Below are 25,571 nucleotides of genomic sequence, written 5' to 3'. Positions count from 1 at the left end.
GAAACCTGAATCCAGGGTCTGACAAGTCCCAACATACCATAGCTCCTGATACCAACAAAGTCTGTACTCAGTCTAACCTATTGATTCCCTGAGCTTGTTCCCTGAGGCAGAGAGGGAGCTAATTAAAAGAAAATGGAGCTTTGAAAATCTCTGAGAATCTCTCAGATGCTGCCACTAACCTTGGGAATTTGAATCACTGCCCAACACGGGAGCTAACAACAAATCTTTCTCCATGCTGCTGAACTAGGAGTGAGATGCCTTAAAATGGGAAAAGAAAAATCATAAACCTCCCTGCTCTTATCTTAATTTTTCCCTAAGATTTTGAGGGAAGTAAAAGAAATTTGAGGGTCAAAAAAATGTAGTTGTGCCTGTCTCTATGTGTGTGTATTGGGGATAATCATGGTATTTATTTCCAGGGTGTATATAAATATCAGTTAATATTTTAGAATTTTTCTCTGTGCAGTAAGGGCAATTTCTTCCATTTTATGGGTAAGAAAAAGGAGACGAAGATAAGTAAGGTAATTTTTCTTAAGTAATCTGAGTCAGCCAGAAAGACAGTTGGATGAGATTACAACTCAGAGTTGCTGACACTCAAATACATGTGGAAACCACTAGACCACATCGTTATCTTTCTTTTTCGGATCGACTATAACAAAACAGCACTTATATGCTTATAAAATCCTTGCCTGTTTTGTTCTCAGGTAGTTTCTAGGTAGATAGAACAAACGAGTCACAAAATCATTGCTAAATACTAGCCATGGTGGCTCACCCCTTACTTTTTAAACACACCATGACCATTGCAGAGTGGCAGAAAGATTCAGAGTAATTTTGAGACCCTAGTATTTCATTGGTTGCACTTACGGCCATGTTCAGAATGTACCACTTCCAAAAAGCTGCAAAGGCTTTTTGCCAGAATGGCTCCCTCTTCCCAGGCAAGGGCCAAAAAGATGAGAATAGACCACAAGACTATCATTAGATGAAAACAATAGACTGGGACTCATTGTCCGAAAGTCCTAAACCTGCTTCCCACATCAGATAGTTCGCTAGTAACTCATGGGTATTCACCGTTCTACATCTTCAACAAAATTATGGGTAAATAAAATTGGAAGATAGAAGTTTATTCCCAAATAACCAAATTAGGCCTTTTCCGATGACCAAGGATGATTCACATTCAAGATTCAAAACTCTAAACCTCAGCTACAGATCTTAGCAGCATAGGGTAAGCCAGGAGAAGTTGAAAAGCATGAATCAATCCAGGTTCAGACTTTTGTATTCTCACTTGCTCCAGAGCTGGAGAGGTGAGAAGCATATGCTGCCATTCCAGATACACCAGAAAAACACAATGAACTGGACGAAATGGGACTTTCACAGAAGGTATACCAGTTATCTATGGCTATATACAAACCCCTCCAAAATTTAGTGGCTTTGTTTAAGAAAAACCGGATTTATTATTTCTCATGATTCTGTGGGTTGGCCAGGTGCACCTTCTGCTGCCTTGCCTTGGGTCATTCTGGTGGCTGCCTTCTGCTAGAGGGTCAGCTGGAATGTCCAAACTGGCAGTTGGTGCTGGCTCTCAGCTGGGTCACTTCAGGTCTTCATGTGACTTCTGTTTCTTCAGTAGTCTCGATTGGCTTCCTTACCTGAAAGTCTCAGGGAAGTCTTCCAACAGGGCAAAGGAAGAAGTCATAAGGCCTCCTGAGGTCCAGACACCTGAACTACTCATCTCTTCTGCCACATCCTCTCAAAGTCACAGGCCAGCCCATAGTCAAAGCAGTAGAAAAATAAGCACCTGTAGATGGGAGAAGCCACAAAGTCACATTACAAAGAGGCCTACTTTCTGGGATAGGAAGAATTCGAGGCCATTAACCATCTACCACGTAAGATTTACAAGGGAAATGAGGAGATGAAGGAAAGAGTTCTTCATCCTTTGTTGTTTTCTGGGAAGGCAGAGATTGTGGAGAATGGAATCCCAATTCAGCCCAGTATAATAAACACATCCAGTTACACATAAATAGGGTGAGTTCTTGATCGGTTTTGGGAGGAGATAGAGCTAGTGTAAATACTGTCCTCATAGTGTAAATACTGCCCCCAAACTCCCAGGGTTCTTCGAATTTTTACTCAGATAATCAAAATTTCTAGCAGATACTACATTGTCTGTTTATAAACAAAACAAAAGAAACCATGGATTGCCTTCTGAGGCAGGCCAACACTACCATATTTTCAATACCTGTTTCTCTGGAGTATTCAATAATATAAGAGGTAACGGTCAGTTAGGACAATGAGGTGGCAGGAAGCTAACACACATGCCCCAGTTGGTGTGGCTCACCAGGACAAACATTCCTGGTACAAAGTCTGCAATTTGAGAACTTGTCTACTAGTGGCTTTAATTTAGGATTCTCAAAACAATCTGTGAACTAAGACTTCCATTGCCTTTTATAGGGTATAGGAAAGGAAGGATTTGAGAAAGAGTTGAGGCTAAAAGACTTACCATTATAATATAAAAGAGTAGAATTTAACTCAAGATTATAAAATAAAGTTGAAGACCCTCTGAGCAAATGTTCATGAAAAGATTTTATTTTATATATTTAATAACTTAATATGGGGGACATTTCTGTCAACCATAACTAGTCTATCCTTTGTTTACTAGCTTCCAAAGAGTTTTCTTTTTTCTTTCACAAAAAAGGAAGAGACAAAGTAATTGAAAAGTCTACCTAGCAAAGAGAGTTTTAGAGTTTTCATGTGTAATTACTCTCGGAAGTTAAACCAGTTGGTTTACTTTTAGAAGGCAAGTCCCTCATACTCCTAGCCTTTAATATACCTGCGGATGACAAGAATGTTACAACAGAGAGACTGTAAAACCAGAAATAGACTATTATATGGATTTGGTCTGGGGAAAGCCACCTTATAAATAATACCACTTAAGAGTTCCAAACGGAAACTCCAAATAGTGTTTTCTAAGAAGCAAATTTTAATTAGTACACAACAGAAGAGAGGGAAGTATGGTGACGATTTAAAAAATATATATGTGCAATTAACTTAGTAAAGTTGTCCTTTTAGGATTACAACTTGTTTTCATTCTTTTGGGAGAGAACAATTTTGTGCTAATGGAAGTTTTAGTTTTCTATGAAGTTTGCATTTAAAGAATAGTCAAGAAAAATATAATAAAACCTACAAACTTTTCAGAAATTTATTGTTGAATTTCAATTTCTGCACTGTCATCAAAGAATGTTCATAGTGATTCTTCTGCTTGATTGATTCAATTCAATCTCTGTACCAATTTCTTTTTCTAAATCTTGGATTTATGCAGCCTAAAATACTGCTAGAAAATATAAAAATGGTGGTGAAACAAGGAATACAATATAGTATAATAGCTTTGTCAGTAGAAAAAATAGAGTTCTGTTTCTACATAGAGTTCCTGTGTGTCCATGGTTAGATACATGTCTGGGGAGGAGAGTGGTGGTGGGCTGGGGGTACTGGATAATATGGAGCGTTGGAAAAAAACAGTGCTTGTTTCTAGACCAAACCTCAGAAGTGGGCCTTAGTAAATTGTTGTTTGACTTTTCTTTATGGGACATGCAGGTTCTTGCAAAGTATTAAATGAGAATTTAGAAGCAGAAACTAACACACCATTGTAAAGCAATTATACTCCAATAAAGATGTTTAAAAGGGCTTCCCTGGTGGCGCAGTGGTTGAGAATCCGCCTGCCGATGCAGGAGACACGGGTTCGTGCCCTGGTCCGGGAAGATCCCACATGCCGCGGAGCAACTAAGCCCGTGAGCCATGGCCGCTAGGCCTGTGCGTCCAGAGCCTGTGCTCCACAACGGGAGAGGCCACAACAGTGAGAGGCCCGCATACCGAAAAAAAAAAAAGATGTTTAAAAAAAAAAATTTAGAACTTCCTTATACTTTGTCATATTTTTCAAGCTTTCTTTTCTGCAGGATCCTCCTACCTATGCACATGGTAAACTGAGTATCAATATCATGACACTCCAGTATGTGTTATTTAGACTGTGAAACCCAGAAAGGATCTCAGCTAAGGAATAATATTGGTAGACAGAAAGTTGGTGCTCATGTTCTGTTACGGTTCAAGCCAGCCTGTAGCAGTGTCCTCTTCAGATAAATAGTTATGGTTATTATCTAGTTCAAAGAGACACTAAAGAAATAGTTAAAGATAAATCTTCTCTTTTGCCAACTTGGATCAATATTTGGTTTTCTACCTTTGAAAGGGAGAAAAAAGTTTAAAAATTTAAGAGATTTGAGGTTCTTAGTAAAGACATTATATATAAATTGTCACTTGCTATCACAAGGTGGCTCTGGGGAAGTTATGGAATCAGAATATCTTAAAATTAAAAAAAATAATCTCTACTATTTTCCAGAATAGGTAGCCACTGCTTGGTTAGCTGGTATAATTTCCAGTGGTGTAATATTTACCATTGCAAGTCAGCTAATTACACTGTTGGACAGCCTAAATCATCAGAAAGTCATTTTTCAGTTGAATCAAAGTATGCTTTCTAATACTTGCATTTACTGGACCTGCTTTTACCTATTGGATTTAATAAAAATATTAATTTTTATTATAGCAAACATCTCTGTAACACATATTGCTGTGTTTCACATATGTTACTTCATTTATCCCTCACAACAACCCTGGGAGTTAGGTACTTTTATCAACCCCACTTTACAGATGTGGAAACTGAGGCCTTGAATGTTACAATGCCCAAGGTCATACAGTTATTAAGAGACGGGGTTGGTATTTGAACCCAGGCAGCTAGATTCCAAGCCATTTGCTATTACTAAATACAGGTACATATCAAACTGTTAACAACTGCCAACAGCAGTATTTAGTAATTGATATAAGGAAATACACACATCAGCAGGTGTTACAACCAACAAGCTTTTTTTCTTTTCTTTTTTTTAACATTCCCAGTATCTGCAAAGTCAGAATGCAATTAGCTATAATACACTGCAAAGAGCAGCTCAGTTGTGATGCTTACTTTTTTCTTTAGCTGGCACTTGCACGCTTGAGAACAGATGTCCTGATTTCCTTAAGACTTCTCCTTTCAAGGCCAACCATCCCTAGTTCTTTAATAATATTTCATATTCATATTCAGCTAGAAAATATTTTTGAGCACCTACTTTTTCCCCCAGGAACAGTGGTAGGCATTGTATAAAAATAAAACACTCAAAGATTAATTTGTTGGGTAGCTTAAAGGTTTTGGGGGGAGAAATTAGTTTTAAGTGATTATAGTACATGAAATAATTATGATGCATTTATGCTCAAGATTCTACGGGAACAAAGAGAGACTTCTAAGTATTACTGTGGCATTAGAGAAAGATTTCCAGTGATGGTTATACTTTGGGACTTGAAGGATGGGTAGAATTAAGGTGGGTAGAAAGGATGGAGATACTGTAATAGCAGAAGGAACAAGTGGGCAAATCTTGACAATATGACTGGGTATAATGTGGGTAGGAAATTGCCAGCAGTTTAATTTCTTGAACTGAAGAGTGCATCTAGGGGAATAGCTGGAGGAGTGATTGGAGAGGACAATAAGACTTTCTGTCCTAAACTGTGATAGAGGGGAGCCTTTAAAATAAGTTTACTTTGTAAGTGAGTCTACTCAACAAGTATTTATTGAGTGCTTACTATGTACTGGCCTATGCTAGACATTTGGGATTTGTTGTGAACAAAGACATCATCCCTGTCTTCTTAATACTTACAGTCAATAAGAAGATAAAGGCTGACAATAACAACAAATCTGGTACTAGGATAAGGGACATATGGAAAGCTATGAGAACATGTATTTCCAGAATCTAAAATGTCCTGGGATTAGAGTCATACTTCTGAAGGGAATAATTTTTATACTAAGACTAAAAAGGCAATAAAAAGGAATTTTTTAAAAAATTGCGGTACGCGGGCCTCTCACTGTTGTGGCCTCTCCCGTTGTGGAGCACAGGCTCTGGATGTGCAGGCTCAGTGGCCATGGCTCATGGGCCCAGCCACTCCACGGCATGTGGTATCTTCCCAGACCGGGACACGAACCTGTGTCCCCTGCATTGGCAGGCGGACTCTCAATCACTGCACCACCAGGGAAGCCCCAGTCTGAGCCTTTGATTCTTTCTCCACATGAAGCTGATGACCAGGAATACTGTTCAATTTGCCTTCACCTCCGTCTTTCAGGGCCATCTCTGACTTGGGCTATAATGCATCATCAGTAAATTTCTGGCTTACCTCAACATGTAGAGCTGACCTATCAGGCTATAAGGAATGCTTCATGGGACCATATGTGTGAGTGGAGGAAAAGGGTAGGTCTGAGCCATTTTTTCATGTTAACTTGTAGCATTTGGATCTTTTAGGACCCAATTCCCATTTATACTCTTCTATGGATTTGTACTATGTTTATGGCATAAGGGGTCTGAAAATAACCAATTATGATGAGCATTTTCAGTTGCATTATCAATTGATTTCCCATGGTCTTCCATTTAGCTTCTACTAGGGCCCATGCACTTTGTCTCTACCGGTAATGTGCCAGGAACTGTTTTTCTTACTCATTTCTCTGTTGTATATCAGATGACCTTGCTCAAAAACATCTTAGATTCTACACAGTATTCTTATCTATCTGGAATATCTCTAGAAAAATGGAAGCTTGTGTGTAAGATGGCCAAGTAGAAGGTCTGCTTGTACTGCAGCCTTAATCTGCTGCAGAGCCCTCTCTTTTTCTTTCTCTGTCTCTAATCAAATTTGGAAGCTGTGTCCATATTACACTATAAATGTAGAGGAACAGTAGTTCCAAGTGTGGTATAATCTCTCTCCAAAATATAAGGAGGCCTTTTAAGTGTTATGCTTCTTTCTTAGTAGTAGAAGAGGCAACGTGTGAGCCTGTCCATTAGCTTTGAAAAGATATCCAAGAATATCTGCAGACAATGAACTTCTGCAAACCTCACCAATGCAGCAGGATCTTGAATCATTTTAAGGTTTATCTATCACTCTCTGGTGCACATGCATCTTACCAGTGGCATGTGTAATGTCACTTCCTACTCTTCAGATTCATCAATAAAATGTCAGTGTGATGCTTGTGAAAATGTCAAGATTATCAACGCTCTTTTGGACTACATTCTGAGAGATCAAGGGCAGTAATTTAGGCTTTAAGCAAGACTGTAATATGTACTGTTGTCCACTCCAGGTGAAAGCAAATGGCTGTTGATCCTCCTTGTTTGATGGAGATTGAAAAGACCGCAGTTTGTAGATGAATAGCCTCATGGAACCGTCACGGCCTGAAGGTAGGAGTGAGGAGCAAGGATGACGGTGACTTTATGCAGACCTTATAGTAGGTTTTGGATAAGACCTGAGATGATTGATGATACCTTCAGGTGAGAGTCAGAGTTTATCTACGGTCAGGAGAACATTTGGTAAAGAATTTAGAATTTACAGAATATTTTAGTTGTGAGGGAAATTCAGAGATAAGAGTGAGTGTTCATTTAGGTAGAGAGAAAAGTGGCTGAAGTGAGAATCCATACTGTAGGTAGCAGCTGAGTGGGCCAGGAACTGGCAGAAGTAAGGACTGGCAGGCAGAACATTCCTCCTGATCCAAGAATAGCAGCCCAACAGAAGTTTCTATGATGGTCATAGCAGGAGCATTGATGCCCATCTCTGTATGGAGTGTTGTGCCTGGAAGTGTGGCTGGAGCAGTGTGAGGGCTGAGGGGTGTAGGAATATTGTGTGTATGAGGAGAGGGTGTTCCCTTCCTGCCTCATCGTCAGATTTGCATTTTATAAAGATCAGTCAGACAGTTGCAGGTGATGGATTCTGAGGACCAGCCTGGCTCCAGGAAGACAATTTAGAAGGGTACCGCAAAAACCCAAGTAAAAAGTTACGGGTCCTTGAGCTAAGGAAGCATAAGAGAGAATAGAGAGGAGTCTGCACGTGTGAGAGCTATTTAGGTAAAAGAATCCATAGGTCTTGGTGATTGATTAGGTGTAAAAGATGAAGGAGAAAGATGGCAAGGCAAAAAGTATAGGATGTCTTCCTAGTTCTGATTTGTTGACCAGGTAGAGGATACTATGAATCTCACTGTTAGTGAATGAAGCAAGAGGAGCAGATTTTGGAAGGTGAAAGGATGGAAGAAAGGTTCTCTTTTGAAAATGTTTATTTTGAAATGTCTTTGGGATATCCCAACAGCAGTGTCCAGTAGGCACTTGGCTCAAGCATTATGGATAGAGACCTGAGCTGAATTTAATGCATGTGTAAGTTGTTAGAAAATGTGTATCTATTTAAACGATGGGTATGGGGAAGACACTGGGAAAGACTGAATAGATGAGGAGTGGTTGAAGATGGAGGCCTTGGTCACATCATCATTTAGGATATAAATGGAGAAATCTATGAAGGCCAAAGAAGATAAGATCAAGAGGCAGAAGGAAGGTGAAGGAAGAGTAATGTCACAGATGAAATGAAACACAGTTTCAAGAAGGAAAGCGTTCTGGAGAATCTTAAATGCTAAAAAAGAAAAATGAGAGACATGAAATACCACCTTGGATTTGATGACATGAAGGCTAGTTGTGACTTGAGCCAGAGAAATTCTGGGGAAGGACTACAGCACAATTAAAAATGCATGAATTGAAAAATTATTCGAGGACCACAGCATGCTCAGAAATCAATTCCAGGTGGATTAAGAGCTTAAATGCGAAATGTTGGAAACTTAAAAAAAAAAATAGGTAGGAGAGTATTTCATGCCTTCTGGATAAGGGCAGACTTCTTAAACAAGAAATAAAACATGCTAACATAGGAGAAAAGACTGATAAGTTTAACTACATTGGATTGAAGAGTTTCTGTTCATCAAAAGGTACATGAATAAAAAGACAAGTGGTAAACTGGAGACACAATTTGCAACACATTTGACTAACACAGGATTAGTTTCCTGTACTTATATATCTTTATAAATATATATATAATCCTTATAAATCAATAAGAAATATAAGCAACCTAATAGAAAAATAGACGTGACATGAACATACATGAAAATGAGGAATAAATGGAAAAAATGAATCAATCTCTTTAATAATCAGGAAAATGCAAGTTAAGAATATAATCAGATTTAATTTTATACCCATTAGATTAACAAAAATCAAAAAATCTGACTACATCAAGTATGGGAAGGATAGAGAACTGTGTAAAAATTTATATGCTGCTGGTAGGATAATAAATAGGTATAATAATCTCAAAAAACAGTGTGATATTTCCTTGAAAAGTTGGGCATTTGAATTCCCTAAAACCAAATAATTGTAGTCCTAGATGTATATTTTAGTATGTAATACCTCCAAACTGGTTATCTCCTTTTGTATTATCAAATATTATAAATTTTTCAATGAATAGGCCATAGTCAATCAATGTAGACTATTCCTTTCAGATGCTTGGCTATAAAGGGAAAGAGAGAGATAACTTGTGGTTTCTACATGATTCACTGGTCTTTTCTGGACGTATTCCTCCTCAAACATGGCCTCCAGAAGTGGTACATGACCCTCTTGCCCCTGGTTTGTTCTGGCTCTTATATAGTGTCCACTGTCAGTGCTGTCAATGATTTCCTTAGCTTTCTGAGCAGCCCGTTCCCATTTTGTCTCACATGGAGCTTGCTGTTACGTTTTGGACAAGTCTGAGAATCTAGCCAGCATTAAAACGTAGTTTGTATGGGGAAAGAGGGATTCTGGACTTTTCTAGTAACTGAAAATTGCAATAATAGATTGTGAGTAGTGGTACCCAATTTACTAATTTCTAGAGCTTTCTGACGTTCCTGGAAATAGCTCATTTATTCAAGTCCTTTGGAATGAGAAAAATAATAATAGACAAGGATGATTCTGTTGTTTATAGAATTTTTATATGCAGTGTTCCAAGTGTTCCTCAAATGTCACAGCTGTCTGGAAGAGATGCCTCAAAAAGTATTGCCAATATTATTTTTTATTTTTAGTAAATATTCAGTAGAGGCTGGATCAGTGCCCATTAATAAACACTTTCAGAATTGAGTCTCAGTCATCTTGGTTTTTCTTCTCTAATCCATTTGTTTTCTAGACAGTGGTGGAGTGGTTTCTTGATTGAGTGATTTCCAACCTTGACTCAAGCTGTCTATCACATGTTAAGCTTGTAGCTTGATTCTATCAGCTAAAGTGAGCAAAGTGAGAGCAGCTCTATAGGTGGAAAATCTTCAAAGATCATCATCCTCAAAAGGCTCTGGTTGAACCTACAGCCATCTGTGGTACTGTGCTGTGTTAGTTCTGTGCAGTTTCAGAAAGGCTGCTGAGGCTTCAGAATAAGTAATGAGTAAACATCCCAAGGATAAAAAATTTAAAGAACATGTTACAGAATGCAGAGTCTGAAGTTTCCACCATTTGTGTTTACTGAAATTTTTATTATTTCCCTTACATGTATACTGCACATTTCAATGTATGAAAGTCTTCTGCATATACTTTGATTCTCAGAATCATCTTATGAGATAAACAAAGGGTTAAATCATCACCCTCATTTTAAAAATAAAGAAGCTGAGATTTAGAGATGGTAAATGACTTGTACAAAGTTACAGACCTAATAAATAATGGAGAAGGAGCTTGAACCCAGCTTCTTATTTTGATTCCAAGTTCAGTGTTCTTTCAACTATACAACACTACAAAGTTGTCAGCTAGATATGGTAAAATGCAGTGAAGATCATCATGTTCTTAAATTTTAGCTAGACGTATTCTTCGTCTATACTCCATGTAGCTATGTTGCAATGTTTAGTTAACTGGCCATTAATTCTAAATGATTGTTATCATAATGGTGATATAAATTCATTCTATTTAGCATTTTAAAAATAACTCATAAAAAGGTCATTTATATATTTTACCCTGAGCTAGTCTTTAAATTAGATTAATATTACTTCTCAACGGCAGGGATATTACAAAATTTCATCTCTGCAGTCTCTTATAGTTTAAACTTCTATGATGTGGTTTAAAAAAATTGACTGTATATTTTACAGTAGCAGTATTAATACGAATAAAGACACACTTGTTACATGACTAAATCGGTGTTGGTATTTGCTAAATGTTATGCAGGCATCATCTAATTTAATACAACAACCCTTTGGGGGTAGGTACTGTTATTGTCTTTTACAGATAATAATACAGAATCTAGGACCCAAGTAATGTCTTAGTTTGCCCGGCTAATAAATATGCTAAGGTGTGAACAGTCAGTTTTATTTCTCTGCGTTCATAGCCCCATGCTCTATTGCAGAACTTTGATATTCATAAGAGAAAAGTTTGAACCTAGGAAACTGGTATCAGGGAAGTTGAGAAGCAACACTTAAATGATACATACTAGAATTTTATGTCAGGACTTCCAACTTCTTGGGGGAATGCAGGCTTTTGGGTCAGATCCATCTTTACATGGGGAGTAAGTATGAATCTCACCAGGTTGTTATAAAAATTAAATAATGCATATGAAATATCTGCTATGTAGTATGACCTCAGTAAAATCAGTTTTTTCTTGACCTTCACTTTCACAATAAGCCACTTAGAATACTTTTTGTTTAAAGAAAGAGAAACTCCAATAAAATGAATCCCAGAAAGGAAATTATCTCATGAAATCAGAAGACTGAAGGTAGGCAATTCTTGGTGTAGCGAATTCAGAGCTTCAACAATATTACTCAGCCATAAAAGAAACAAAATTGAGTTATTTGTAGTGATATGGATGGACCTAGAGTCTGTCATACAGAATGAAGTAACTCAGAAAGTGAAAAACAGGTGCCGTATGCTAACACACATACATGGAATCTAAAAAAAAAAAAAAAAAAAGGTCATGAAGAACCTAGGGGCAGGACAGGAATAAAGACGCAGACAGGGCTTCCCTGGTGGCGAAGTGGTTGATAGTCTGCCTGCCAATGCAGGGGACACGGGTTTGTGCCCTGGTCTGGGAAGATCCCACATGCCGCGGAGTGGCTAGGCCAGTGAGCCATGGCTGCTGGGCCTGTGCTTCCGGAGCCTGTGCTCCGCAACGGGAGAGGCCACAACAGTGAGAGGCCCACGTACCACAAAAAAAAAAAAAAAAAAGACGCAGACATAGAGAATGGAATTGAGGACACGGGGAGGGGGAAGGGTAAGCTGGGACGAAGTGAGAGAGTGGCGTGGACATATATACACTACCAAATGTAAAATCGATAGCTAGTGGGAAGCAGCTGCATAGCACAGGGAGATCAGCTCTGTGCTTTGTGACCACCTAGAGGGGTGGGATAGGGAGGGTGGGAGAGAGACGCAAGAGGGAGGAGATATGGGGATATTTGTATATGTATAGCTGATTCACTTTGTTATAAAGCAGAAACCAGCACACCATTGTAAAGCAATTATACTCCAATAAAGATGTTAAAAACAAGCAGACAAACAAAAAAACAATATTCCAGTGACCCAGATTTTTTCCCTCTTTTTGCTCAGAAGTCCTGTCTTGCTTTTTCATCATCACTGGATGTGTCCTCATACCAGGTATTCTGTGTAGACACAGCTTCATAAAGTAGAGAAAGTTGAAATCTCTTCCGGGGCTTCTCCTTTCCTAGACCAGCCGCAGATGAGAATTTTGACATATCCCCTTTGAAAACAACATAACTAACCATGCTAAGTAAAATTCCTCTTCGTGGGATGGCAAGGGGCTCAGTTTCCCTTAACACATATGTTATCATATCCCTTAACAATCACGTGAGTAGAATTGGGGCTATATTAACCAAGAAGAAAGGGATGGGGAAATGGGTATGAGATTAGGCAGTTAAAAGCATAAACACCACACCTGAGAAGGAAGTGGAGCCTGAAGTGAAAAATCTCATTTCTAGAGAGAACAAGGATTCTTGGATATTAATCAAGGTGGGAACTTCAAATAGGAGAATAAGTTGTATGAATTATTTGTATTGAATAATTAAGGCTTAAGTTAAGGGCTTGATCACAAGGGATAAAGTCAGAGCCCAGGAATTAGTGCCTGTAACAGAAAGTAGCAGAAATCAGCAAGGCTGACTTGGACAAAGAATTAGTCCCAGAATCTAGGTGATAGTTGAACACATAGGTAGGATTCAGAATGGACCTAGCACTCTTCTCTGTCAACTATGTCTTTAATCTGTTTTCTTCTACTGGCTCCTTTTGTTTAGGCAATGAATATACTTCTTTCTCCAACTCTTAAAAAAAGTCTTCCTTGACCTTGTTTCCGTAGAATTCTTCTCTTTGGCTGTCCCCTGTCATTTTTGTGACAGCCCTCACTCCCATTTCCATCTGAAGTGCTGATCCTCTCTATACATACATCCATACCACATACCTTATCCGCCTTTTTCAACTCTGCTGAAACTACTTTATGACGAAAATTAACATTGTTCTAATTTTCATTGCTGATGGTCACTTTCAGGCCTTTTTATATTCAATTGCTTTATTGAGCAAGTTCCTTCTGCCATATTTAATATACTCTTCTTGGGAAAAAAAATCTGTAACCCTTCTGCTTTCATGACAGAGTTCTTTATGGCTGTCTTTGAGCTTCTCTGACCATTCTTTCTCTCTGGCTTTCTGGGCTCCTCTTCCTTAGCTCACCCCATACTATTTAGTGTTTCTGGGGTTTCTAATCCTAAATCCACTTAAATTTTTTAAAAATTTGTATACAATTTTTAAAGGCTACCTTCCATTTATAGGTATCACAAAATATTAGCTATATTCCCTGTGTTGTACAACACATCCTTGAGCCTATCTTATACCCAATAGTTTGTACCTCCCACTCTCCCACTCCTATCTTGCCCCTCCCTCCCTTCCCCATTGGTAACCACTAGTTTGTTCTCAATGTCTGTGAGTCTGCTTCTTTTTTGTTATATTCACTAGTTTGTTGTAATTTTGATTCCACATATAAGTTATATAATACAATATTTGTCATTCTCTGACTTATTTCGCTTAACGTAATGCCCTCCAAGTCCATCCATGTCGCTGCAAATGGCAAAATTTCATTCTTTTTTTATGGCTGAGTAGTATTAACATTGTATGTATAAGCCACATCTTCTTTATCCATTCATCTGTTGATGGACATTTAGTTTGCTTCCATATCTTGGCAACTAAATGCACTTAAAAAAATATTTTCTACTTAATATTGAAAGAGAAAACAAACTATTAGTTTGTGTTTGTAATTTGTTTAGGGTTTACAATGTCATGATTTAACATATGTTTAGATTGTGAAATGATTACTATAAGCAAGTTAATTAAGACATCCGTTACTTCACATAGTTACCTTTTTTTGACATGTGTGTGGTGAGAACACTTATGATTTACTCTCTCAGTAATTTTCAAGTACACCATACAGTATTATTAACTATAGTTTCCATGTATACATTAGCTTCCCAGAATTTATTCATCTTCTAATTGAAACTTTGTACCCTTTGACCAACATCTCCCCATTTCCCCCATCCCTGAACCCTTGGCAACCATCATTCTAATCTTAGGTTTCATGGGTTGGACTTTTTTTAGATTCCATATATATATATGTATATATATTTCTCATGTATATATAAGTGAGATCATACACTGTGTCTTTCTATGTCTGGCAGTTAATTCAAATAACACTTAGCATGATGTCCTCCACACTCACCCATGTTGTTCCAACTGTTGTTCCATGTTTTTCCTTCATTTTTATGACTGAATAATATTCCACTCTATGTATGTCACATTTTCTTTATCAATTAATCTGTGGACAGACACTTAGGTTGTTTCCATATCTTGGCTTTTGTGAATTATACTGCAGTAAACATGGGAGTGCAGATTTCTCTCTGAGAAACTGATTTCATTTCCTTTGGATAGATAACCAGATGCTGGATTGCTGGATCATATACTAGTTCTATTTTTAATATTTTGAAGAACCTCCATACTGTTTTCCATGATGTCCATGCCAATTTATATTCTCACCATCAGTGTAAAAGGGTTCCCTTTTTCCCACACCCTTGAGAACACTTGATATCTCCTATCTTTTTGATAATAGCCATTCTAACAGGTGTGAAATGATATCTCATTGTGGTTTTGATTTGCATTTCCATGATATTAGTGACACTGAGTAACTTTTCATATGACTTTTGGCCATTTGTGTACCTTACTTGAATGTATTTGTAATTTTATATCTTCATGATATTCTTTACCTGTTTTTGAATATTGTCTAGTGGACAGAAGTTAAAAGAAACAAGATAAGGAGGGAGCACTGCATTGTTAAAGGAAGAGAAGCCAGCCTTACCCCCTTTTTTTTGACAAGGTAAAAATGGCTGTCCTGTCCTCATATGTCAGTCCAGTTTCTATCATTTTATGTTGACTGCTGCTTAAATCAGTGTAAACTCATCAAACTGTTGTGATAGCATGAGGATGTAGCAAGCAGCAGTAGTATGCCAGAAGGCTTCTCTTTATTTAAAAGAAATGAAATAAGCAATGACTGTTGGCTATCAAATTGATATATCCTGGTACCAAACCAAACCAAGCCTGGGGCCTTTTGAGGCTTTCAGGGCTGTGAAAATTGTCTTAATTATAATGTGCTTCTTTATACACATTTTTCAGAGGAGCTCATGTAGCCTTACCCACAACTTCACAATTAGCCCGTTTATGCTTATGTAGTACACAAAGAGTTGACATTAAGGTAGAGTGAGGAAATAAGGTAATCTAACATACTCAGCAGCAGCAGTGCTGGCCAAAATGGGGGGAAGAAATCTGCGTTCTTCACTATAACTGTGGTACAGAGCTGGAGTCAATGATTTCTTTTCCCTTAACCTCCTTACCTACTCATTCCTGATCCCACCAATAGGTTATGAAATATGCATAGAACTTGGCAAATGATAGCGTTTAACATTTTGTTGTGTGAGAAATTATTTAGAAAAATTTAGCTAGACAGTTAGGGTAAGTTATCCAAGGAATTATACAGGAATCCAAATCTAAAAACAGGTCTGATACTTGGCTAACAGTTCATAGGAAAAAGTCAAGCAGGTATGATGTTTAAGAATCTTTCAGAGTTATAATCTGTCAGAGTTTTTCTCTCACAATATCATTTTTCAAACCTTTGTCAGAGTATAGGTCCCAGTTTAGGAACGTGAATCCATTGGTGATTGCAGTTATGGGAGAACATGAGCATCGAGAAGGAAGCTGGTTTCAGGGAAAATTGGATGCAAAGCAAAGCAAAACAAAACAAAAATAGTTCCTGAAATATGAAGGCGGGAAGATCAGAAGCAATTTTGATTTTGCCCTAGTGAGCTATGGATCTAATGTTTCTTATGTGCCTTCTAAATATGGAAAGACTTGGTACTAGAGTTTGGAGGGTTGGGGAGTTGACTGTAGTATTAGACACAGAGAGGTGGGTGGATATTTCCTGTGAGTGGGAGCTTTTTCTAAGGTTGCCATTCTGAATCCCTGATTTCTCACTTCCAGCCCGTTCCTTTTTCTCCTGGGTAGATTGTTTTAATCATTGAAATTCCATTATGGGAAATGATTCTAACTGCTGTTGCATATTCCACTCAGGTTAAATTCAAGTGCCTCTCTGCTAGGTATGCCTCTACCTCATTGCCACCTCTTAAAAAACAAAAAAGGATTTCAGAATTTGAATGAGTGACATTATTATAGGAATATATTTGACTCCGCTCTAATCTACAAAGGAAAAGGAATTCATTTATTCTTAAAGTTTGGTTCTTTAATGGTTATTAGAAACAGATTACATGGGGCCATATCTCAGAATGGTCATGATATGTACTTTAGCATGTATATAACAAGTTGAAGCTGATTCATCTAAGTATATCCTGATTAGCATGGTGATGTATCCATAGTTAACAAAATCCAATCCCGCAAATTCTTGAAATGTAATGTGGGTCTCTCCTAAATATTTTTCTGAGAATGTTAAAGATGGGATTACACAGCACACCATCTCCTCTTTGCCACACTCCTCTTCTCCAGCAACATAAATGGCTTAATCTCTCCTCTTTTCCTGCAAAGCCTTCAGCACCTACGAACTCTTCTTAGTTCTTAGTCACTTCTCCATCCCAGCCCTCAGAGCCTTTGTTTGTTGTTCATTGGGCAGCTGCATCTTACTTTATAGGTAGAATAAGTTTGCCTCTCAGCCCTGTGCAGTTCTTTTCCCCACTGCTTCCCCTAATCAGCACAAAGAGTTTAAGTACCTGAGTAGTAAGAACGAAGGAATTCTCTGAAAGTTTGTTTTTTTCTTTATGCCTGACATGTAAGAATTCAGTTCCTAAGAATTCAGAGTCTAAGCATCTAAAGCAGAGGTTGGCACATGGTGGATGCTCAGTAGATGTTCATCATATCTGAATAAAATGTTTGAATATTTCACTTTGATAAGGAGGTAGGACAAATTCTGTAACTTCTTTGATCTTCAGGGTGAAGTGATTCTTCTTCTTTCACACGTAAGTGTGACTGGTCAGTGCTCATGTTCCAGAGCCTGGCAGAGCTGAGTTCAAATTCTGCCTTAATGTTGCTTAATGTCTCTAATTTTCCATTTTTTCACTTGAAAAACAGGATAATAACTGTAGATGCGTTGTGGTCTTAACTAGATAGTGAATGTAATATGTAACATTTTTACCATGCTATTTGGTAAGTGCTCAATAAATATTAGTTTATTATTAAAATGGCTTTAATAAATATATAAATATAATATTGAGCATATGATTATTGTATAATCTTTTATTATTAATAAATAGTAACATGTTCTATAGAGGCAGTTCTATTTATCTAGAGACTGTCTTAGGTGAGGTAACTTTAGAAGCCCTTGTATTGATTCATTATTGTCAGAAACTTTAGTGAGATGTAGTCTAAACAAGTTGCCTTATTTTTTGAGCAGATTCCTCTGAGCCCAAACCTAATCCATTTCCCCATGGTGGCTGTTGATTTTCTCTCTGCAGCCCCTTTTCTTATCTGTGCACTCCTATTTTAACTCTTGTAGCTCAGACCTTCATTGGGGTTGACATATATGTCTTCCTTTTGTCTCTTTCCTTCTCTCCTGTCCTCCACCCCCAATTTATTGTCTACAACATTGTCAGAGTAATCTTTTAGGAGCCCAGTTCTGATCGTGTTACTCTCCTACCTAAAAACTGTCAACTTCTTGACTTGCCAAGAGCAGCTCTCAACACTCCTGCCAAACTGCATTTTCAGCATGATTGTCCTTCTGCACTACATTATGCCCTAACCAAATGGGATTAACTGCTGTCCTGAGCACACAGACCCCCTGCCTCATCTCATGTGGTTCTGTATGCATGGAATACCAGGACTTTTGGTTCAAAAATTAACCCAATCCTTTGTCTTGCATCCCAAAGACACCTAAACCATGACCGAAAGATAAGAACACTTTCTTTTTTTTGCAGACTCCATAGAAATAAATATGCCTCAGTAAATTAGTAAAATGTCGAGCAACGTGCATATTTACAATTTGCATGTTCAAATGCTAGAATAGCTAATTAATTTTACATTTTGTGTGTTTATATATATATATATATATATTTTTTTTTTTTTTTTTTTAACTGACACCCTAGTTAACGGACAGAGTTGATGTAACCCTCAAAGTACTGCATTATTTTCCTCAACCACAGGACCTGGCCCTGTATGTCATATATACCAAGAAGTTGTGACTATTCATTTAATTTTATAATTCAAATGACATTCAAAGATGCCTTGGCACATTGTTTTTCATTCTTTGTGTCTGTTTTTTTCCCCCACTGTATTTCCAGTGTTATCACAGAGCCTATTAGCCTCTCAATAAATATTTGTTGAGTAAATGGATAAATAAATATGTGAATAAAGGAAAGGTACCTCAAAATAATGAACTTTTTGAATAGAACTATATAAATTATCTGATAACAAAAGAAAAATTAAGAAAACTTTAAAAATAAAGGTGATGAGGGAGGGACTATTAATTTGGCACACATAGTCACTACTTATTCTTTATCTTTGTCAAAGGGAATGAAATACTGAGTAGGAAACCAATGACCCTTTTTTTAACCCATGCGAATTAATATTGCCTACAAACTTAGTGTAAGAGTAAATTATACAGGAGCTTAAGAATATTGGGAAATGAGTCTAAAAACCAAGTTAAGTTGTTTGATCTGATACCATATGAAAAGATGCTAATAGGATCCCATACAAGGAATAGATCACAGTCCAATTTTTACCTTCTTTCAAACCTAAATACATCTTCTCAGTGTTAACTGCCTATTGATTTCAAAGGGTGATATAGAGTTACAAAATACATGTGATGAGTTGGAATGAATTAGACCCCAGCTATATATCACTCATTCTCTATGGGAGAGAAATTCATAGAAGTGCCTTGAAATGCATGTTTTACAAAAAGATGGCAACTTTTTTTTCTCTGTTAAATAGGCTTAGGAGACTCTTATGAAATTTAAATTCTACCACCCCCAAGGACAACATTAATCTTCATTAACCTCCTCACTTTTTGGGGGGGATATGCATTTATTATTTAGTATGTTTTCAGAGTTTGGCATCAAAACCTTACTGAAGCTTTGCATCATTTAAGTTCTTAATTTAGTGATTATTAACCTGATCGTTAGAAGAGGGAAGTAGAAAATAGGTATTAATGATAAAAGAAAATGGAGAAAATAATATTTGAAGTGTCAGAAGATCAGTCTGGGGCTTCCCTGGTGGCGCAGTGGTTGGGAGTCCGCCTGCCGGTGCAGGGGACGCGGGTTCGTGCCCCGGTCCGGGAGGATCCCACGTGCCGCGGAGCAGCTGGGCCCGTGAGCCATGGCCGCTGAGCCTGCTCGTCCGGAGCCTGTGCTCCGCAGCGGGAGAGGCCGCAACGGTGAGAGGCCCGTGTAACGCAAAAACAACAACAACAAAAAAAACCAAAAAAAAAAGATCAGTCTGAAGAGTAGATATTAAAGGCCTCTGAAACAGAGCTGTTGTATGACTAGGATTCAAGTGAGTAGGCACTTATTAGCTGTGTGATTCTACGTAAGACACTTAACAATTCTTTGCCTCAATTTCTACACCTGTGAGCTAGGAATGGTATAATGAGACCCAGCCAGGGGTATATTGAGAATTCCACAAGATAAAATCACAATGTTTGGTACTTTTTATTAATGACCGAGACAGAGAGATATTTATTAGTGGGCTGCATTTGATATCACAGAACTATTTTTTATCCCTATTTTATTTTATTTTTTAACTGGGGTAAAATTGATATATGTCATCAGTGTCAGGTGTACAACATAATGATCTGATATTTGCATATATTTCAAAATGATCACCACTGAAGTTTTATCTTGATATGTTTAATTACTTTTAGTAATGTACTATGATCCTCAATTTTAAAAATACTTCAATAGTTTTAATATTTAGTCTTTTTTTGTTCATTTTAAAAAGTTTCTGTTTACTAGACAACTATTTTCTCAGGTGCCACAGTGTGCCAGACAGTATAGTCAAAGTTGAATTAAGATGTAGGTTTTATGCCACTTAAGGAACAGACAGAGTACTGGTGGCACTAGAACATGGAAATTCACAATTCTTGTACAGTATGAAACTAAAATGAACAAAAGGTGGTGGAAACACAGATGTTCAGCTGCTCACCTCCTTTCCCAGCATTTATTCAACAAATATATGTACTAAGTGACTGCTATGTGCTAGGGATCTTTCTAGACTCTGGGAATAGATGAGTGGATGAAATAAATTTCTGGACTCACTGAACTAATATTCCAGTGGGGTGAGAGATGGTAAATACATAACCAAATAAATAAGATAAACTGAGGTCCAGGTAAGTGCTGTGAAGAACAAAGCAGCATTAAAAGACAGGATGATTGGAATTGCTGTTTTAGGAAGGGTGGTCAGCTAAGGCCTTTGTAAGGAGATAACATTTGAACCAGGACCTGGGGAAGTGGAGTGAGGAAGTAAGCCTTGCAAAAGTCTGAGGGGAAGAGACCTACCAAGAGTTAATGGTGGGTTAAAATGCCCTAGGCTCTTGGAAAAAAAAAGAAAAGGGAATGGTGCCAATATGGTCTCAGTCGAGTGATTAGACATAAGATGGTTTGAAATAAATTGGGAGAGGTAGATGGATTTGCAGGAGAACTCATAGTGGGAGAGCTACATAACTAAATTTTTTATTTCAGCCAACATGTGAAGAACAGTCTCTACAGGGAGTCAAACAGAAATCAAAGTAAGGGAGACTTTCTGGTTCTTCTTTTCTCAGACTTTGAATTTGCTTTGAAGACCTGAGACTTCCATGCTGTGAGACTTTGGGAGATGGTGGTTGGCTAGCTCTTAAGTCTATTTCCTGGCCACCTCCCTGACCATGTAGCTTTTCCATGCCCTCTCCTTGGGCCTTTTGCACCTCAGGTGTAATGCATTTGTGTGTTCTTATTTCTTAAGTGTGACAGACACTTCCATAGACTTTACTATAAGTCAGAACCTTCCAACATCTCTGCCTCATCTTCAAGACTATCTTAATTATTGTCTAAGACTTTGACTCTCTTGCAGCTTTTGTCATTTAACTGTGTCAAATGATGAGACATGTAACGTTAAAGGTATAACATACGTCTAAGCTGTTAGACGCAGAACTTACTGTCATTCGGTGTAAAAGTTTAATTTGCTGGAAATATTGAACCGCAAAGTAGATCACTTTAAAATATGGTCAATATTGTGGAATATTTTTACATATTCTGCAGTGTTTTTCTTCTCTTAGTTTGTTATATTTATTTTATTCAATAAATATTCTTGAACACATAAGGCATTGTGCTGGTTGCTGGACCTGCATGTTATGTGGTGTTATCATTGTGGTCAGATGATAGTCATTTTAAGGAAAAGACTTGGGATAATACATGAGTGTTTCCTGAGGTTTTGGTTAACTAATTTCTTTTTACTAAGTTATATACATGTAATGCATGCATATATGTGTCTGTGTGTGTGTGTATATACATATATATGTGTGTGTGCTATGTATGTATATGTGTATATATATATATATATATATATATATATAGGTGTATATATCATGTAATAAAATAGTTACTGTTTATTTAGCTATCTCTTTGTGCCAAGCATTTCCCTGATGTGATTTAAGCCCCTCAGTAACCATGCAAAATGTAGGTATAATTCATATTTTAAAGATTAGGAATTTTAATCTTTAAAAGTTCATATTTTAAAGATGAGGCAAGTGGATCTAGCTTGCCCAAGATCAGGAGATGGAAAAGTTGAAGAACCAGAATTCAAGTCCAAGTCAGTTTGACTCTAAAGCCCACACCAACTCCCCCAAAGTGTGCTAGTATTAGCAAAATGCAGACTGGATTTGGAGCAAATAAATTTGCTTCTAAGAAAAGTAAAACCAGGCTTATAAGTCTTTGCCATCAAATCACATTTCTGTTAAGTCGTTCAGCATTTCCCCAGAGATTCCAAGTAAAGAGAGGGTATTTCATTTTAAATGAACATGTATGAAGATTTATATCATCGACTTCAGTTTCTTTTGTATTGTGCAGTACTAATCTGCATTTTCTTTTCTTTGTTAGTCTGTTACCTCCCTATAAATAAAAGACTGCAAAAAGCTGTTACACCACATTCAAGAAAATACTCAATCCTCCGACTTTTACAAGCTTTTGTAGAAGTGTAGTAATCTTGGTGGAAAACATCCTGGCTGGTAATATAGTGAACAGATGAGCTCACCGCTGGTATGCAAAGCTGCCGAATTAGCTGGTTAAACAGGCTGCTGAGATAATTACATTGTCTGTTTTGTGACACATTACACCGGTGCACTTGGGATTAACCTGTTCTCTTGTGTCTACTTCTGATCAGTTTTTTAGACAGCCTTTTATCTGATGAAGGAGCACAGACATCAAAAGAGAAGGGGGCGTGTGTGAAAAGAAAGGGCTCACATAAAGCTTAAGAGTTAAATTTTCTATTCAAATTTCTGAGCATATAGCCCTTATTTCCATAATTTTAGTTGCTCTCTAGAGACCTCTGCTGGAAATGATAGGTATAGATTTTCCTTTCCAATTTATTGTGTTTTACTGTGGCTAATATATTGTAAACTCAGTAACTTATTAAAAAATGAAATATCAAAGTCATGTCATACATGTGACACATTAGTTATAAAGCCTTACTCAAGACAGAACAATTTGCATTTTAAAAGTTTTGAAAGGCACTGTCATGCTAGAAGTACACTGTGATAGTCAATCAGCACACATTTCTACATTTATTAAGAGCCTACTATGGGCTTAGCAAGCATAATTTTCAGTTTGTTTGTTTATTATTTCCATATTGTTTTAATGCTTTTGAAGCCCAAGTGGAATTATTTATTTTAAAATTAAATGTGGCACATTATAAAAACAACAAAACAATAACAACAAAAACTATCCCTAAAGATTTCTGTGGACCTTTAGTTCCATGTCATTATCCTGAAGAGGAAAAATTATTTAGACCTTCTGATTATGTGGGAATGTGGTGCAAATAAGATTTCATCATCAGTGATCATTTAGATAGAGAACAATTAAGAGAATAAATAGAAAAACCCTCCCATTAATAGCCCCTGGCAACTCAAATTGAATTTAACCAACTGTGGAGCCTCTGGCTATAGGGAGATGCAATTTAAAGCAGGTATAATAGATTTTTTTTTTCAAAGGTGGACTCAGACTCTTTATTGCAAGGACTTTCCCTGAACACAGGAAGAAAGTAGAGCACACAGAATGTCTTCCAAGGGGGCTCAGCACTCATCTTCAACTAGACTTATTGTAAGGGATTTGGAAGAAGGTCCAATAGAGAAATAGGGCATAAGTCTTTCTGTAAATATGTCACTGAATGTATATAAATGGGATCTATCATTCAAATTGTAAAAAGAAACTTCCCTCAAATCATAGTCCAGAAAAACACCAATCCAAAAGGTGTATCCTGAATTCCGTATGCCATGAGTAGTACCCCAGAGCTGAATTTTCCAGCAGCCATTGCTTGGTGATGGTGATATACGAGCATTTCTGGGGAAAGTTGCTTTACACACACCTATGGACCATTCACCCAGGCCTTTTTCTTTTACCTGCCAAAAATGCCTGCCAGCGTCAAATCCCTCAGAACTCAAGACTTCTAGGTGAGAAGCAAATGCCTTGGGATTAAGAATACAGTTTGGTTCCATCCCTCAAAATGTTGCCGTTTTCATGTCCTGTGAGATGATGAGACTGTGGTGAGCAGTTTCAGGATTAAATGTCAAGTAATAGATTTTAACAACTAATATTTGTTTGTCACACTGTACCAACTAAGATATTAGTTAAATGGGGCAAGAAATTTCCCTTCATGTTAATGAACATCAAATTTAACTCCTGCTGTCCATTTTTTGTTTTCTCTGTCTAAAATAACTCTGCTTGGCTTGATAGGCCAGCATTCAAATGAGGTTCTTGCAAACAAGTGTGCAAGCTTTTGGGATGAAGTTTGCCTCAGCTGATGCTTCATCCTTTAGATATTTCCAATGTTTAGGAGAACTTAAAAATATTAGCATATTTCCTCCTTATAAATGCATCTACAGTATAATGTCACGTGCAAAGGCTCTGCTAACTTTAATTGCAAATCTCTGTAGAAATGTTAGAGCACATGTTGATATGAGAGACCTCATTGAAAAATAATATGTTTTCTTAAAGATTATTTTAAACATTCTCATCAAGAGAAGTAAAATCTATGTTAATCATTTTTCCTGAGTCAGTTCTACTGGTTGTAGATGTGTCAAGCTTTATTTTCATTGCTTAAATGCAGACAAAAATGATACATAAGTTTATTTCATGTTTTTCTTATCTCAGCAAACACACAAGATTCTTAAAATATGTCTTTGTGACTCAGAGAGTCTCAATGACTCTTTACGACTTGAGTCTGAATATTTCTTACTACTTATAATTTTAATAAATATTGTGATAAAACAGAAACAAGTGATTGAGATAACCTTATATGGTGATAAACTTATTTTCCATTCAATCAAGAAAAAGTTGATTTTTCCTTATAGATTTTCACAAATATTTTTTACTGCGCAGCCATGACTTATAACCGTAGTAGTCTAATTAGTACTCTGACAGTGGACCTACTATGTATCAGAGACTAAGACTAAAGGAAATTAAAATAATACTGTTCTCTTTTCCAAACCTTTTTGCTTTCATTTAGTTTTTATGTTTATGCAGAATTATTAGTATACTTATCACATAGATGCCTATTTTCTATTTATCCAGTGGGTATGAGTACAAATGATAGATGGTTTTGTGTAGCACTTACAGTGGGCCAGCAATATCCTAAAAAGTTTATGGTATATAATCTCATTGAATCCATCTAATGATCCAGTGAGATGGTAATTGTTAAACCCATTTTACCAATGAAGATATGTGGCTTAGAGAAATTAAATAACTTGCTGAAATTAGCATGGCTCAAGAGTGGCAGCTCCTGGATTGAAACCCAGACTGTTTTTACTCTAAAACTCAATTTGAGTTTTAGAATAACCTCAATTTGAGGTTATACTACTTCTGAGAAATGAGCAGCATTAAATGTACTGTGTACAGACTACACCTTTCAGAAGTTGGATAAATTTTGTATGCATTTCTCAAAAATGGA

Source organism: Kogia breviceps, chromosome 2 (assembly GCF_026419965.1).
Source record: "Kogia breviceps isolate mKogBre1 chromosome 2, mKogBre1 haplotype 1, whole genome shotgun sequence".
Lineage (NCBI taxonomy): Eukaryota > Metazoa > Chordata > Mammalia > Artiodactyla > Physeteridae > Kogia > Kogia breviceps.
The sequence above is the reverse complement of the archived record's forward strand: the minus strand, read 5'-3'. Positions refer to the sequence as shown.